The 17726-nt window shown below is 38.2% G+C and overlaps 1 long non-coding RNA gene across 1 annotated transcript in view; it reads left to right on the top strand.

Moving 5' to 3' along the window:
* LOC306802536 overlaps nucleotides 1–15916 on the top strand; it is a 107841-nt gene extending 91925 nt beyond the window's left edge. Inside the window, exons 2-3 of the long non-coding RNA XR_013774395.1 lie at nucleotides 13853–14073; nucleotides 14985–15916. This is a non-coding gene — a long non-coding RNA (uncharacterized lncRNA). The remainder of the gene's footprint in view (nucleotides 1–13852; nucleotides 14074–14984) is intronic.
* Nucleotides 15917–17726: the final 1810 nt, after the last annotated feature.

The raw sequence follows: 17726 nt of genomic DNA, 5'->3' as shown, positions 1-17726 counted from the left end.
CTCTGTTGCCTTATGAGGATCAATGCCTACATGTTCTATTCATGTAAGTGGCAATTAATGGCTTGAAGAGTTTGTGCTCATCTTTGCAGTGCATTTGGGCTACACAAACATTTTTACAAATGCTGGCAGCTGGCAAAATACTGGCAAATAATGAATAATATAACTTAGTTAATAACAGAAAACCAAACACATTGATTTTATTACAAATCAGCTGTTGGTACTTGCAGAGAGCAGTATCTTTCTCCATGTTGCTAATTACTTCAAAACATCAAAAGCTTTGAGCACTCTAAATTTCATAGCTTAATTACTCAAACGGAGAGAGATTTGCATTTCAGGTAGACAGACCCATTGGAATTAGACTGCTATTATCACTTTATTTTGACACCTAATTACAAATAAGTACTTTAGGTCAGATGACTGATGGTATCCGAGGTCTGCTGACACAGCAGAAGGGCAGTTAAATGAGGGAAAAAGTCAGCTTAAAGTCATCTTTAAGAGCTCCCACATCTTTGCATCATTTAAAGCTTTAGAAATGCCTGCAATAGCCTTCAGAAAACAATTATTCTAGGCAAAGACTTTGGCATTTCTGCAGCACTTATACCACTCCATCTTATTATGCACTTCTACACTCTGAATTAAGGCTTTTTACTCAGTCTGTGTGGCAACCCAAAACTTCTGATAGTGAGGGGGGCTGGGGGACAACACCTCTGAGAAACTGCCAGAGGCTTCTGTGTGTGTGGCAGAGCCAATGCTTGCTGATTCCAAGCTGGATCTGCCACTGGCCAAGGCTGAGTCCATCATCAGCAGTGGCAGTGCCTCTGGGATAATGTATTTAAAAGAAATAGAAGCTACTGCACAGAAACAAGTTGCAACCAGAGAAGGGAGTGAGGGTATGTGATAGGAACAGCTAAAAAGACATCAAGGTCAGTGGAGAAGGAGGAGAAAGAGGTGCTCCAGGTGCTGGAGCTGAGATTCCTGGATGACTCTATGCTACAGCAGGAGAATGCCTGAAGGAATAAGTGTCCTTGTGGGAAGCCCACACTGGAGAATCCTATTCTGATTTGTTTGACAAAAAATTCATTTAATTTTCCCCAAGTCAAGTTTGTTTTACCTAGGCTGGTAACTGGAAGTGTTCTCTCTCTGTCCTTCGCTTAAGCCAAGGTCAACCCACCACAGGTTTGCCCCAATCCCAGGCTTGTCCTGGTGCCAGAATGCCCTGCCCAGTGCAGGCATGTACAAGACGTGCTAAGAGGGAAGCAGGCATGGAGCAAGAAATGTTTGGGGTTTTTTTTCTGGGGCTGTTATATCAGATAACCAGAGTACAAGTGTTAAAGCATATATCCCACCTTATGTTATTTTGTTTTCAGCATGGGGAGTTGGTATAATGTCCTATGCAGCCAAACTTCATTTAAAAATTGAGCTCACCCATTGTGTTTAGAGTCACTGCCTTTAAAGGATTATCTACAATTTCATTTGCATGCTGAAAATTTACAGCCACATCCACAGCATGCAAAGTTGCTTCATCTCTCTCTTTAGATGGCAATAACTAGAGCCAGTGGTTAAGCAATGAAAGTTCATTCAAAAGTAACATCTGTTTGTACTTCAGATTTCAAATCACATTGTTGCATTTGCTTTTCATCAACACTTCAGCTAAGACAAGTAGCAGCATTTTACATAATATTCAAGAATTTGCTTATGCAGAACACAGAATAATTACTTGTAAGATTTTGAAAAACAATCTCGTAAGAGCTCACATTTTCTACATTCTCATCTAGTTGTAAAATGTATAAATCTAATATTCTTCCACTCCTTGTCTCTGTCTGAGCTTTTGTTAGATGACATGTGCTGCTTTGCAAATGAAAGGCATTCTTTCTGCAAGACTAGCCTGCTCCAGTTCTTTTGGTTCGTGCTGCTCTGTGGCACACTGGTTTCATTGGCTTCTACATGGCACCATTGATCAAATGATCTGTGCTCGTGTGATAATTAGGTCCTACAGGCTGCTGACTAAAAATCAACTTTTGAGAGTGGTGCTGGATAACTTACTCACAAGTCCTTGTGGTCCAAACAACAAAGACTGATATAGAGGCAGAGAGTTTAAAGGAGTTGTGAAAATTATATCAGCTGGGGGTTAGGACTGCAATTTCTCATATTCACCAAACTACTGAGATTAGAGCAGTGGAGATGCTAATGTACAGTGCAGCTGAAAGTGGTTCAGAGGAAATTTATACCTGTAACCTGCTGGGGTGACCTGCATGATCCCCCATACATCTTTGTTCATGTGCTTGGAAGTCCCTCTTAAGGAAAATGCAAACACAAGGAAGGACAAATCTATAAAGGGAGAAAATAAATTTTAAATTATAACAATTTTTTAAAGTCTTTCAGGCTTCAACCAAGATTTCCAAAGGTGACCAGTGAATTTATATTTCTCATCAGCAACACAGCAAAAGGCCCTGATCTTCAGAAAAGTGCTGAACCACCTAGAATATTTAATATACTACTGAACAGCCTTGGAAAGCTGAACCACTCTTTGCACAAAGGTGAAAAATTTTAAATATCAATTTCATTTCAGTTATGCACTCTTCTAGTTGTGATGTTTTGTTTGCTTCATGAAATAATGACAGGTTGCAGAGAAGGCAGATGAGGTGGAGCTTTCTTTGTTCACAGCTGCCTGTAGGACTATGACATGGTGCAGACTGGGACTATGTGGGGTTTTTTTATTCTTAGTAGTCCTTGTAGCAAGCTGCAACACACTCTGGCTGAGTGGTGGAGGAGAGTGGGGACAGGAACTGTCATGATGTGGTCATGTCACTGTCCAGAGCTGAGGATGTCAAAACCAGGGAAACAAGAACTAGCAGACACCTTATACCCTGAGGAGCCCCTCCTGCCTGTACAGGACTCTCCTAGCCTCAGGTCAAGGCTGTCCATCCCACATCTCCCTGGCAGCCAGGTGACATCTGTCCTGGGCCACTTATGTCACCAGTTCCCAGTACAGAGACACAGCATGGCCAGAGCTGGTGCCAGGGGCTGGTATCAGCCCTCTCTAATGTGGCTGTGCCATTGTAAGGGCTGTCAGCAACACATCAGTGTGACACAGTTAGCTATTCCCACTTGAGTGAGAGCAGCTAATTTTAAAAAAATTATAAAAGACAATGAAGAAGGCATTTTAAAAAGTAAAAAGGGGAGAATAACACCCAATAACTGCCATTTAAAGAGCAACTTAGCAATGATTAGAAGAAATGGGTCCTACTCACTGCCCAATATTAAAGATTTGCATGGTAATTATTCTTTAGATTTGTGGAGATGAAAGCTTATTTCAGAGACAACAATGCATTTTGAGTGGACTGAAGGTAATATTTCACATCTTTGCAGTGTGAGACGTCCATTGCCAAACTCTGCAGCCGCAAGTGGCTGACAGTGCTGGGCATGTTTAAGCATTGACTGCTGCACTCACATCAGTTTTTCTTGGAACTGAACAAAAGGATATTTTCAGGAATGACCTTGTGCTACTGGCTTCTGTTTGTTCCTGAAACAAAATGATAAATGAGTTCTCTTCTGCTTAGTTCACTGTAGACTATTACACTCCTTGAATTGAGAGCACTAGGGACAATGAGCACAAACTGAAGCACAGGCTGCTTAAATGTTTCCAGGGATGGAGCATCTACCTGCTTTCAAAGGTTCTCTCTGAACAGCAGGAAAATCGACTTGCAGGATGACCTGACACAGGTTGCCCAGAGAGGCTGTGGAAACTCTACTTTTGGAGGTATTCCAAGTTTGCAGAGAAATGGCTCTATAAGAAGTGTGTATTTTGCTCTTCTCTGCAGACCCACCCTTAGTGTGATCTACAGAGTGCAGACATTCACTAACTTTTTTCTTATATTGGGGTGTGGCTTTGAGCTATTAGGGATTCTTAAGTTTTCTTGACAACATGGCATCATCAAAACCTGGCTAATGAGAACTTGTGAACTGTGGAAAACATCCCTCAAAGAATTAGACAAAGTTTGTGAAATTGTCCTTTCATTTTGAAAATCTGCTCAGAAGAATATGGGGTAAGAACTGGCTAGATAAGCTTCTGTGCCACTTTTCCTCATTCTAGATAAAAAGAAAATAAAAATAAAAATAAAAAGTCAAAATTACATTCATACTCACTGCTATTAAAAACAAAACCCAAAGCATTCTTATGTTGGTGAGTGATGACTGTTAGGGAAGCAAACAAAACCCAGAGTCTCTGGGTATAAAAATATTTTCAAATAAGCTGCTTATCATGTCCTCTGCTGCCCGTCCCACATTGCCTTTTCAGAGGGAGAGCTCAGCACAGAAACTGGTCCTTAATCAGGTTTAATTTTTGCTGTGCTCTTTCAGCTCACCTTTCAAAGCTGAGAGCTTGGCTTTTCAGCAGGTAAGCTGAGGGTGCTGGAAGCAGAGCTCTGTGCAGTCTGCCACAGATCCTTCCTCAGTGTCAGTGATTGCAGAGCTCCCTCTCCACTCCCATATCCCTGGGGCCCCTCAAGGACGGGCAGCCTGTTTTTCTCTTTACAGTGTCCATATCCTTCCTAATTAGTTTGAACCAGGCTGTAAGGATTAACGAGATCCCCTCAATAAGAGGCTTTGCAGGAAGGGTGACCTCCCACCCTCCCAAGTTGTATGTGTGTGAGTTCAGTTGCAGATATTTGAAGCACTGAACGTGGTAGACCTGCATTCAGAAATGGCACAAGAGACTGCTAGAGCATTTTCCCTTTAAGCTCTAGAAACCAGAGACTGAATTCTTTTCGTACACAATTTTATGCCAGTATAAATACCACCGAAGTTGACCAAAAAATGTCAGTATCTACAGGCCTGATAGGAAATAACAGGTCCTTGAATGTACCCTCTCTGGACTTCAAGGTTTTAATGTGCTGCTTCTAATTCTCAAATTCTCTGGCCTCCTCATTTCCCTATCTAGGCTTCCATGTTTCAGACAGTACTATTAATCATATAAACACTATTGACTTTTTTCTGTTGTAATCATTGATTTTAGCCTATCTTCTGGAACTTTTGACTGCTTTTATAAAGTGGTTATGTTGTTACGACAGAAACTAAATTTGTTTTAATAGGATAATAAAATATGAATGCAGGGAATTTGGAAGCTGTAGGTCTGCAACTATTTCCAGTGACAATGCTTTTGGAAAATTGATAACACCACAAGTGAAGCAGCGTTGTTGGAACCTGATAAAGATTAAATGTGAAGACAAAAAAAAAAAGCACAAAATGGGTTTGTTAAACAGAACATAGGCACAGTTCACAACAAAGGTGAGGTTAGAGATGATATCAAAACCAGGGCCCTGAAGTGAGTTCAGACTTTTGTATCCCACCGTGATTTCTCCTTAGTGCTAAGATCAATGGGATTTTGCTTTGGCTGTTTTAGAGGTTTCCATAACAAAACTGCTGAGTTCCCACTATGCAGTTGATATCCTGACTATTCTGCAGAACAAATCTCCTCAGGACAGATTTTGTTTTCCATTACCAGTCAGGATAACTCCAGGCTTCAGCAAAATGAACCTGGATTGACATCAGTGCTAATCAGAGAACAGTATCCTACCTGAAGGGAATGGCCTTCAGGAAAAGTTCATATATTTGCAATAATTTATATTTTGAATTGCTATTCTATTTTACCAATTATTAAAAGAAACAAAAATTATCTTTCTTATTCCTTTTCTTGTTCTCGAAGCTTCTACTCCTAATTCTGCCTCCATTATTAAACAAGTTCTCCTTATGCTCTTTTGTAAAGGCAATTACGTTACAGGTATATGCTTCCTGCCTACTTTTGATTAAATAATTCTCAAGCCAAAGCCTACTGAAGACAGAAAATATCTCCCTGATAAAATGTATAAAAGTCTAATTACTGCAAAATACTGCATTTATTGTGCAAGTTTCCACTGCATTTCCCAGCATTCTTTTATCATCCCCCACCACAGTGAGTTGTAACCATATTTGTCTCTAACACCAGACATAATTGCATGTTGGTTTATCTGCATTTTAGCTGTCCTCTCCTGAATCTCATCTAATCTTTTAATTTCATTCTGTGATGAGAAGTCCTAAACTGCACATTTGTGACTGCATTCTTACCAAGACTGCCAGAAAGTTGTTACTCAGAAAGAAGCAAGAGTTATTTATCTCAGTCACTCATTCTTATCCTCAGCAGGTCAGGCTAAGCTGCACTAGGGACATTTACTTCTGTAGAAGGCTTAGCTAAATGGGGAAACTCATATACTGTATTATATCTGTATTACAGATATTAGTCCCCAGTACACTAAGGATGGCAGAGCTAGAGAAATGTTATTTCTTTATAAGACAACTCATTCTTTTTTTTTTTATATGTATTCTTGTGTTATTTTTGCAATATAGCTGTGGAGTCATTTAACTCTTTCTCTCAGTATATCTCCCACAAAATACACTACACTGCTGTCACCCAGTAGTATTTCTTCTAAACTGACAAATGTGAAGGAATGAGAGATATAGATTACTTATTTTTTAAATATTAATTCTCTTAAACCAGTCCAAACCAGCCAGTCACCTCTGGTCACTTCTAAAAGATTACACCAATGTACTCCATGCTTGAAACCTCTCTCCTGGTTGCACACCACTGTGCCAGCTTAAAAATGATCAAGCATTTTTTGTCCTGTTTTACAGAGATAGTATTAAGAAACACCATTTCTTTTCTCTTATTCAGAAATAACATCCATTTCAGTAGAATCCAGGGAAAAAAAATGAAAAATGAAAATGAGTGATGCTGGCCCTAAGGAAAAGCCACCCTCGAGTTAATAACCCTGGATTTTATTTTCAGCCAAAAAAACCCAGAAAATCTCCCCAAAAAAAGAAATAATTCATAACTCTACCTTTCATTCTGCTTGCTTGATATTATACTTTATTTTATTTTAATTGCATGGTTATATTTTTTAGTTTAACTGTGAGCTGCCATATTGCTGATATAGTTACTTGTGCTGCAATGTGATACAGCTGTGGTGTGACACAGCTGATTGAAATCGAATACACCATAAATTTAAAATTTCTACTTTTGCTGTGGCAGTCAAGGTGTCTGAATTATGCAGAAGAAATAACAGAAATCACATGTTGCATTTTAAATGCCATAATAGTCTTAACCAGTGAAAATGCCTCATCCATAAATGAATAAAACTCCACAATTTAAACAAGAATTCCAAATTATTTTATTTCTTAAAAATCTAGTAGTGATTTTAGTGAATTGAAACATCTATTACCTTTAATGTCTATGATTAAAGATCTCCTTGGGTATTTCCAAATGTAAAAAATATAAACAAGTTTTGCCAAGGTTGAAAATCAGACAAAATCCCCACACCTATTTTCTGCTGTATGCCATGTCCACATAATATTTTCATTAATATGAAAAGGGTTTTAAATACCTATCCAACAATTTTGAGATACATACATTTTGCAATGCAAATTGTATTGCTTCCTATGTCAGACTTTGTGCTAGATTAGTATCAGGGAATAAAAGCCAATCAAAAAAAAAAGAAATCAAACCCACAAGGAAGCTTGGTAGCCCTGATATTTAGTATAATTTTCTGCGTTCTAAGATTTCTTGAGGCCATACTGGACACATAAGACTTCTTAAGCACCACAAATCTAACTGCAAAATAGTGTTAATTTCAATCCACAGACTATCAAAGGGGAAAGACAACATCTCTGTAAACAAAAACCCTCTCCAAGTAATGTAAAGTTCAGCAAACATTTATATTCCTGAAGCTAGGGAGTTGTTCAGACTAATCCTGACCTTTAAAATTCCTGGGCAACTATATCAAAACCTAAGAAAACATGTAGACCTCCTCTAATAACAGCCTTTGCTGCAAGTTCAAGGCTCTTCATAAGCCAGTTTGATGCTGTCTGTTTGCTCTTGAACATTTGTTTTCCTCCAGGTAGAGACACCCTGGATCTGACTCTGAAGACCTGGGAAAATCCCAAAGCTCCATATCTGCTTATGCCTATCAGTGCTGATTATAAATATATTCTTGATCTGAGTATGAGACCAGTTCCCTTACAAGTGATAAATCACACTGTGGATCTTTTTATCACATTCCAATGAAATAAATGAAATATCAAATTTAGAATCTATTATGTACTTCCCACCTGAAAGCCTATCCCTCCTTCATCCATAAAACTGCACATGAATGAAACATTCAGTTGAAAGAATTAAGACTAGCAGCCAACCATAGTTCAAATCCTCCACACAGGCTTGTAAGAAGTAGTGAAAAGTGAAACCACAAAAGAAAAAAGCATCTATTCTTTTTTAATTAGGTGAAAAACAAAAGATGTAAAACAACCTATGCATTTCCAGGTCTTTGGGGCATTGATTGGAAGGCCACCCACTCCTACTCTAATTGTTTAAAAAGGAGTTTCCTCCTTATTCATTTGCATCTCTTTCTTGTCCCATTTTTTTCAGAGAGATGATTTAGCACCAGTGTCCACTGAATAAAAAAAAGCCTGATTAATGTGCAGCAGCTGACATTATAGCAGATACATTCATGTTAGTGATGGAAGAGCCTCATGTAATTGGATCAGAAATTGGATAAAATAATGAAAAATTTAACACAGCTTTTGTCTTTATGGGTTACAGTGGGATGGCTGTAAGGTCAGGAAATGGGAAACAGCTAGGGGAGTTTTAAATGCTTTTCTGGTAAAAATTTGTTTAACATGTGCCCATGATTAAAATGAATGTGGTGTCCCACTGCAACATAGAGGTACAAGAGAGGGAATAATAAATTGGTGGCATTGACAAGGTGTCATTTGTTGTCTGCTTTAAAATGTCAGGTCATGTCATTGCACTGAAATATTTTCTCTCTTGATGTATGTCTTAAAAAGCAAGTTCAATGCTTGGCACTTTTGGATTTCAATAAAAGAAAACATCTTTTAATCTGGAAAGAACAGTAACCATCAGGAAAATGAATTTAATTCAAGGCTCCTATTTGAACACTTTTTCACAAGCCTCTTGAAAAAGCCTCTTTCAGTGCTTTGGTTCATCACAGAGCCCTATTCTTACTCACAGAGACATGGCTGGCTTTCTGCAATTTCAGTACCAAAAAGTGGAAAAGAGAAATTTTGATTTCATTACAGCTTGAGGCTTGTGATAAATAGATCAAGTTTTTGATCACATAAACTATTAAGGGAATGTTTCTCAGACTGACATTAACTACATGCTGGAAATACAGATGTGGAATTTAAATAAGTTACGACATTATATACATGACAAAAATCCATGAAATCCAGAGAACATTTATTATGTTTGTATTTTTTGCATTAGTGGAGATTAAACCTTTTTTTCCCATAAATCTATCAGAAACATGGAAAATTAAAAAGTGGTAGAATGTACTGATAGTGATAGAATACAATGAAACTTCAAATTAAGTTAGAAATTTACCTCACAATATGCATTTGCTCTGGTGAAGGGTTATGGAAAAAACCTGAAGCTTTCTTCTATAAAGTGTTCACAAGTACAATTCCCAATGAATCTGACCATTAGTTACTTCTTGAACCTCTTCTCCAAGAAGTACTTTATGTCATCCTTTGGGAAACATGCCTAAAATAAAAGCAGTGTGACAGTAATGACAGGCAGCAGCAGGAAGCTAAAACCAAAATATTTTGATGTTTTTCTGGGTAGGTGTAGTCCAAAGCACCCTGGATCCTGACTTGTCTATTCCTTGAGACACAAAAAGGCTGAGAGTAGAGGAGGTGAGGGAGAGAAATCAGTATATGTACTTAGGGACAGATTTTGGGAAGTAGATGTCCGTTTGCTAAAAGTATGGGAACATCAGGACAGTACCAACTGAGAAAACATCTAGAAAGGGCTGCTGCTTTTGATTTTAAGTGTAAGTCTGTTTTTGCAATGTTTTTCTTACCTCCATTTGTTTACAGTCCCCTCAGATTCAGAGTAGCATCCTTGGACAAAGCTTTGAACCTGCCTTCGCAGACTCAGCAGCAAGTTTGCACTGGTAAAGAGTGTGCAAAAGGGACAGACTATGAAGATCCTTGGCTTGGCAGGACAAGCATGGAAAAAGTGGGAAAACAAAGGTGACATTTTTTCTAACTCGTTTTCAAACCAATTTTCACTGGAACCTGCTACTCTAAGCTTTTTGGGGGCTTTTTTTCATCCTTCTCTATGATATATTCAGCTCATCAGTGTTCAGGTGAATCCTAAAAGCAGTTTCTTGCAAATGTTGTTACTTAGTATTTCTGGCTCACTTTATCTTTGCCATTTATATCCAGAGGAAAATTAGGAAATACAACAAGTAATGCCTTAAAAATTAAGATCCTAGCATTGTGACTAGGCTTTATTCTGCTTCCTCTGTACATCAGTAGCAGCACAGAATAACTCCACTGAAATCAGCAGCTGCTCCTATTTTCCTGTCATCCTAGGGAAGATCAGATACTGGTCCACTAAGCCTCTCTCTCTCCAGTTTAATCAATACCTCAGCACCAGTAATATTCAAACAATCTCTCCCTACCACAATTCCTCTGCATATATCCCCCAGAATTTCAGGAGGCAAACATAGTGGTGGAAGAGGTGAGGAGGAGCAGGGTGAAATTGCACACACACACAAAAAATCTATACCAGGTGTGTACTAAGAAATAATATAAAGCAATTTGGCCCTGTTTCTTGGTTCTTAATTGCTTTCAGTGCTAATGTCTATTTTGCATAACATGATACTAAAGCCTAATTTCTGCTCAGCACCTCACACAGCAAGCTCCCTGACACTTTTCACATTTCTGTACTCCAGCTAGGAGGTTTGACATCACCTTGAGCTCAATGCCTTGCAGACAGTAGAGAAAGCAAGCACCTTCAGTTATGAGGCAATGTTTCAATCCAGCTATTACAGCACAATTGTTTAGACTAGTGGAGTAATAAATGGCCCAATTGTCCACAGGGGACCAGGGATTGTCAGGCAGGGAGGATTATTGCTGTTGTCTGTGGTTTATTAGCTAGCATTTTGATTCAATGCCTGATGCAGATTCATAATTAAAATTTAATTTGTGTGTGAGCTTGTAAGAGAGAGACTGACAGGGAAAATATTCATGTATTGTACAGGTGATAAGGAGAGATATTTTCTCTGCCTGCAGACTGGGTCCAGTGAGAGATTCAGGAAGTTTCTTGGGGGTAGCATAGCAAAGAAACTCAAAAGTGAAAAACACCTTGATCTCTAGGATTACAAACCTATTACAGTGCATGAAAAATCATTGAAAATATGTGAATGGTTACCTAGAACAAGCTACTAGGAAATAGTAAGCATACAGGTGCTTGAGAAATCCCACTTCAGAGCTTAGGCACCTGCCTTAAGGATGTCAAAGAAATGCCTTCGTTCTCTTCAGGAGTAATCCATTCCTAAAAGCATTAATATACTGCTTGACCAATTGTCCTCCTGGAGGAAAAGGAGTTGCTTCTATCACTCAGTTATTATTGTAATAACCTAGAAATTGAAGGTACATAATTTTTGGCTTGATTGTGTTTTGGGGGTTTTTTATGCATCATCATATTAAATAAGACCTCTGTCATTTAAGTGGGGAAATTAATTTTTACCACCAGATATATTTCAACAGTCTTAGCCCACTTAGTGGAGTAAGTGTAAGTTTTAGCATGAGCAGTGCTAGCAAGATCTTACCCATCCTAAATACAGCACACCAGGAAACATCTTCTGCACTAACTAAAGCAGCATTAGGATAGTTCATTTTATATTTCAGTCAGGGAATATTTGGCATTATTATTGAAACAGCCAATGTCACATCATTATGACCTGAACTCATTTTAGCAGCAGGAAATAAGTATTTGGCTTCTAGTGCCTGAGAGGAATCCATGGAGAAGGGAGCTGCCTCCATGGATGTTTCACATGTACCACAATTTCCAAACCACCCAGACATGCTCAGGCTGTCATTGGTAATAGCTGCTTTGACATTAGAGGCTGTGAGAGGCAGCTTTTCCACTGCTGTAATCCTCTGTCCCGTGCCTATAAACCCTCTGCCTAATAGGAGCCCACTTATAAATTAAAGATCATTCAGACTTTCCTGGAGCTTTTTCTGACAGAGAAATCATAAAAACTGAAGCAATTACAATTTACTGATGTGCAGATATAGCAGTGGACATTATTATCACCTTCCTGTAGATTTATTAGGAGACAAATGACAGGAATGCTGGGCTGCAGATTGAATTGTACAGGTTTCACAGAATCCAAGTCCTATCTGCCTCCTCATCACTGACCAGATCAAGTCCTAAGACACACTCTCAGTGATTCTTCAGTTTCTCAAAAAGATACCTGATTGATGTAATAAGTGGGCTTGGATTTGGCTTCAAAGAGTATGGTATACAAAACTTCTACATTATATAAACATTAAATATTAATACAAACATTAATACATAAACATTATATAAAACTTTTCCCCCTCTAACTGATTTCAGCTGAATATCATCACTGTGCAACACCTAGAACACCTTCCTTTTAGTTTTTTCCAACTTTTTTTTTTTTCATTTAACAAATTTTCTAGGACTGGAAATTTACCAGTGGTCTCTGCATCTGGTGGATACCAACAAATTTCCTAGATTTTTTTTTAAATAATTAATAAGAATGAAAGCAAATATCTAGGAAAATCTCCAATAAGGAATAAAAATTATTTGGAGAGAGAATTGTTGAACAATGATTGGAATTCAACATGATAGATTTTTTTTATTTTTAAAAAGAAACAGTTTTAGCTTTCATGGAATTCACTCCACTCTGAGGAGTCCAAACTCAAGTATTTAAATTCATAATTGGGTTCTTAACACTATTGAAATTACATATTAGTAACTAGAAAGTGATTTTGAAACATCTTAGACATTTCATTTGAAATTAAGCACTTTGACTTTTCCTAAATTTGCGTTTTCTGGAGAAGTAATTTGCAAATCTAGGTGAAGTTCCCCACAAAATTCTAACCTCCTGGAATCCTAAAACTAAACATATAAAATTGTGGGCGACTGGTTGCAAATATTTTTTCAGCTTTTCTTTGGTTATAACAATAAGGTACTTCAATATTGAAAATATTAAAAGTATTTAAATATTGAAAAACCAGGAGGAAAACATGGATTTGAAAACAAATACACCTAATAGCATGATCTTACTAGTCTATTTCTTAAAGGCAACAGAAAAAATAGTATTTTAAAAATGTGAGATATGTTTTTTGAAAATCCTTCTGCCAAAATTCTGAAAAAAAAAATTACCTCAATATGCTATTAGAAACGGCCAATAAAACAAAAACACTGACAGGTAGAAGCAAACAAAGAATTTTTGTACCCTTTGTCTTTTAGTCTGGGTTTCATAGACAGTATTCTATATTCTGGTCATTGAAACACAAATCCTTTTAAGGAAGACACCAAAGTTTTTTTGATGGTAATTATATACAAAACATTCTAATTGTTATAAGAAGCCTTTTTATGCAAATAGTTCTTGATTTTGATGGAAAAGCATGCAGCTACAACACACACCAGGGAAAAGTTTTGTAAAAAGCTCCTAGCATCATACTTGAAAGTTTCAGCCCTAAAGTTTCAGTCCTAAAATATACAAAAAGTACATTATTTGTATTGACAATGCTTAATTATGTTTTTATTTTCAAGCACTACTCCTTTGATAATACAAGTTCTCTCAAAATACTGTTCTTCAAGAAACTGAAAATGACACAGATAAAATTTGCACATTTTATTCTTATTAACAGCTGTGTCCAGTATGTGAATGCACCCACCCTGCCATTCCCCTGTTTGCCTCTATTTCAAACAGAGAACTTGGCTGTGGGGTGACCCTCTGTCCCCTGATTTCCCTCCTGACAGAGCTCACTGCAGAGGTGCAGAGAGGAAAATGACCCCTCCCAACCAAATTGCATCATGACAATGACATGGGAGCATTCCAGGGAGCATTCACAGGCAAAGGGAGGCAGGAAAACTCAACATTTTGGGGAACATGACGTCCCAATAAAGAACAGAGAGCATGCCAGAATGAAATGCCATAAAAAGAGGTCCAGAAAAGCATCCTCTGATTGGATCCAAAGCAAGTACCAAAAGATATTGATAAACTTTCACACCTAACTCAGTGTGCTGGTTTTGTCTGGGATGGTTCATTTTCTCTGCAGTATCTGATATGGGGCTGTGTTTGGATTTGTGCTGGAAACAGTGTTGGCAACACAAGGATATTTTCCTTATTGCTGAGCAGGGCTTGCACAGAGTCTCAGGGTCTTTTCTGCTCATCCTACCCCACCAGAGACAGGGGTAGACAGCAAGGACAGCTGACAACATGTAAATCTGGGGGAAGAAGAAGTAAGGGGAGAATGTCCAGCTTGTCTTCTCAAGTCACTCTTTTCAGTGACAGAACCCTGTCCTGGGGTTGGCATGAAAAATGGTGAATGAAGTCCCTCTTTTGTTTTGCTTATGTGCACAGATTTTCCTTTTCCTTTATCTCAATCCATGAGTTTTCTCACTGTTTGTCTTCTGGTTCTCTCCCCCATCCCAACAAGGCAGAAGTGAGCATGCTGCTGTGCAGGGATTAATTTCTGACTGGAGCTGAACAAAAGCACCCAGCAAGATCCAAATAGATCCTGGCAAAACTTAAAGCAAATTATTTTCTATTTTTCCTTATCCTCTTCAAATACTGATAAATCAAGACCAAAACCACCTATATATCATAATTTCATTTTTCAAAACTGAAGCCTACCCTTGAACAACTTTGGTGTTTTCTGACAATAAAATTCACTTCTGTCAATCACTGTAAAGCAAAACTCACATTTACAAATAACATCAGAAACAGCTCATGAGCTGTACAACATAGGAAATCCCTTCTTATTTAAATGTTATTATTTTATTTTGTTTTATTTTATTTTATGTTATTTTATTGTAATTACACTTACTGTTAAACTATAGGCCTTGGATTTAGGTTTTGTCTTTTTTTTTCTTATGCCATGAGGAACAGAGCTACCTCCAACCAGGGCAGAATCTTACCAACTGCAAGATCACAGCCTAAATTAAAAAGAAAAAAATCACATTTTTGGAAGAGCTCCAGAAGTGAAGTGAATTATTCTGACTTTCATTAGAGCCTGACTGAAGGTCACAGATTATACCCGTCCATAAATTCCTCAGATTTAAAGATACAAGATTTTGATCTCATATTAAAGCAAATTTCATAAATAATAGTATTAAACCAAGTGAAGAATAACTTGTAACTGATGACAGTCTTGAAAATCCCAAACCACTCTATTAATTTCAATAACATTTTTGCTGTTTAACATTAACATCAAAAAGGTGAGAATAGGAACCACTGGATCATATCTGCTCAAAAGGTGTCTCACAAGTGATTAAAGTTCCACAAACACTGGTTTTCCTCCAGAATAATTCCACAGGGTGACATTAAAAAGTCTTATTTTGCACCAGTCTCTGTATTAAAGTCTGATGGCAGCCAGCAGATCACAGCAGGGGGGTGGTAATTTATAGGGAAATGCAGAGGACTGGCAGCAGAAGAGGTTGCACTTCAGTGGATCTCCAAGCAGCCATTTCTGCTGCATAAATAGCACAAAAAGGCAAGACAGAGTGAGGTTGCTGGTGGGGGACAAGCACACTACAGACTCCAGAAACCTCAGAACAAAATGGTAGCAGGAACTTCTTTCCTACAGGGTCACCTGTAACCAAACATGGTGTGTTTCAGCAGAATCCTCAGCCCACAAACTCAAAACAAGCACTGCCCTGTTGGGAAAAGCCACAAAAACCCAATAAACATTCACTTGTGCTGGACTGGGTAGCAAATATGAGCATCTCTTCAGGAGGGTCAATGAAATGGAAACCTGAGCAGCCAGGACTGGGGCAGGCAGCAAAGTGCCTGTGGAAGAACTGAAACAGCAAACAGCCATCCCAGAGAGCACAACACAGGGCATGAAAGCCATCCCAGAACAATGTCCACAGGGGATAATCATTAATGAGTTTTTAGAGGTAGAGAAGTCCAACTGAAAGCTAACTGAATTAATTCTCCTACTGGCAGCAATATCCTACATACCCCAACATCATGATGAAAACTGGTGGTGCGATGCCTAAAAAAATGTACTGCTCAAAGATGGAAAAAGTACAGCTGCCCAAGTCCCAAAATAAGGTTTAACTATACCAAAACCACTCCCAGGAAGCACTAGGACAACTCTTCATGCTGCTGAGCTGGTGTACACTGTGCAGGACCACTGTTCATTTGGTTAAGAATATCCTTGCTCCTTGCCCTTTAAGGACATACTTAAAAATGCATTTAAAATACTACAAAGTCAAACAACCTTACAATCCAGCCCTTTACATGAAAGCTGACAAACATCCTGGGGCAAATTTGCATTTCTGCTGAGAAAGAATAGAAAAGAATGGTATTTCAGATGTCCACAACTCCTCCAGACATCACTCCAAGATATTCCAGTGGTCACAAACAAACAGCTCAGATCCAAGAGAAGAAAAAGGAAACTGAACTGACTTTTGTGCAAAGGGACAGGCCAAGAGAGCTGCAGCACCACCCTGTCCTACTGCCTGAGCACTTGTGCTAATCTGACACAGGCAGGTACAGTGTGAGCTGGTATCTACAGTCCATTCACATGAATACCACATAATTTTGTTATCCAGATATTTGTAACATGAGAGATCCAGAAAATTATTTGCATGCACATCATAAGACAGATGGCACATAGATGTTTTTTCTGAGCAAGCCTACATGAAGAATTACAAGCCAAAAAACTCAGGAAATGCTATCAATCAGATCACAGTAGTCAGAATTCTCAAATTACATTTCAAATTTGTCCCTGACATGACTGCAAGAAATGGCTTACTTTTCCTTGTAAAAATACTTATAAAATGCAAGTGAGTTGGCAAGCAAAATGCCTACTTATGCAAGAGAGTTGTTTTCTTATATGGACAGCATGAAGACTATTCACATTTTTGCAAGCTTGTCTTGTTAGGCTTCATGTTTCTGTTTATAAACCAGCCTTAAACTCTCTTGGATTAGAAATGTGACAGGAAGAGGATCTCTGTGAATGAACCTTACTAGGGGAGTGTGCCCTCTGAAAAATATAAGAAATTATTCATCCACAATGCCAATCCTGTATTTTCAGTTTCCCTCACAAAGGTACTCAACAAGGCAAGATATAGCAGCTACAGCAGTATCTTCCTATTTTCTGACAACTGTCTGCATATGTCTTTCCATTCCACTACTGTAATATTGTGATTTTAGATATCTGTACATAAAATCTTTTTCTGACTATGTGGAATATCATTAGAATGGTTCGGGCAACTCTAGCTTCCCCCAACAGTCTCTTAACATTTTCTGTGTTTCTGATTTTTTATTTCTTTTCATCCCATATTGGAATGAAAACTAAACCCTTACAGCATTCAGAAATCAGAACCACAACTTCTCTTTTTCTATTGAATGTCAGAGTCCTTTGGTACAAGACTTCCTTCTTCCATGTTTTGCTATTTACTTAAGTGGCCAGAAGTCAGCAAAGAGAAAACAATAGCACAGAGGCTAAAAAATTTCCAGATATTACTGGGCAAGTCAAGTGTGCAGCCAGGTGAAAGAATGGATTTATTAACTAATATTAACACCACTTTAATCACTAAACACTGATGGTCATCCAAAGACCCACATAAAGCAAAAAAACATGACAACGGAGTCTAGCTGAGATTTTGTCTATATTTCCAT

Source organism: Erithacus rubecula, assembly GCF_903797595.1.
Source record: "Erithacus rubecula genome assembly, chromosome: 5".
NCBI lineage: Eukaryota > Metazoa > Chordata > Aves > Passeriformes > Muscicapidae > Erithacus > Erithacus rubecula.
The sequence above is the reverse complement of the archived record's forward strand: the minus strand, read 5'-3'. Positions and strand labels throughout refer to the sequence as shown.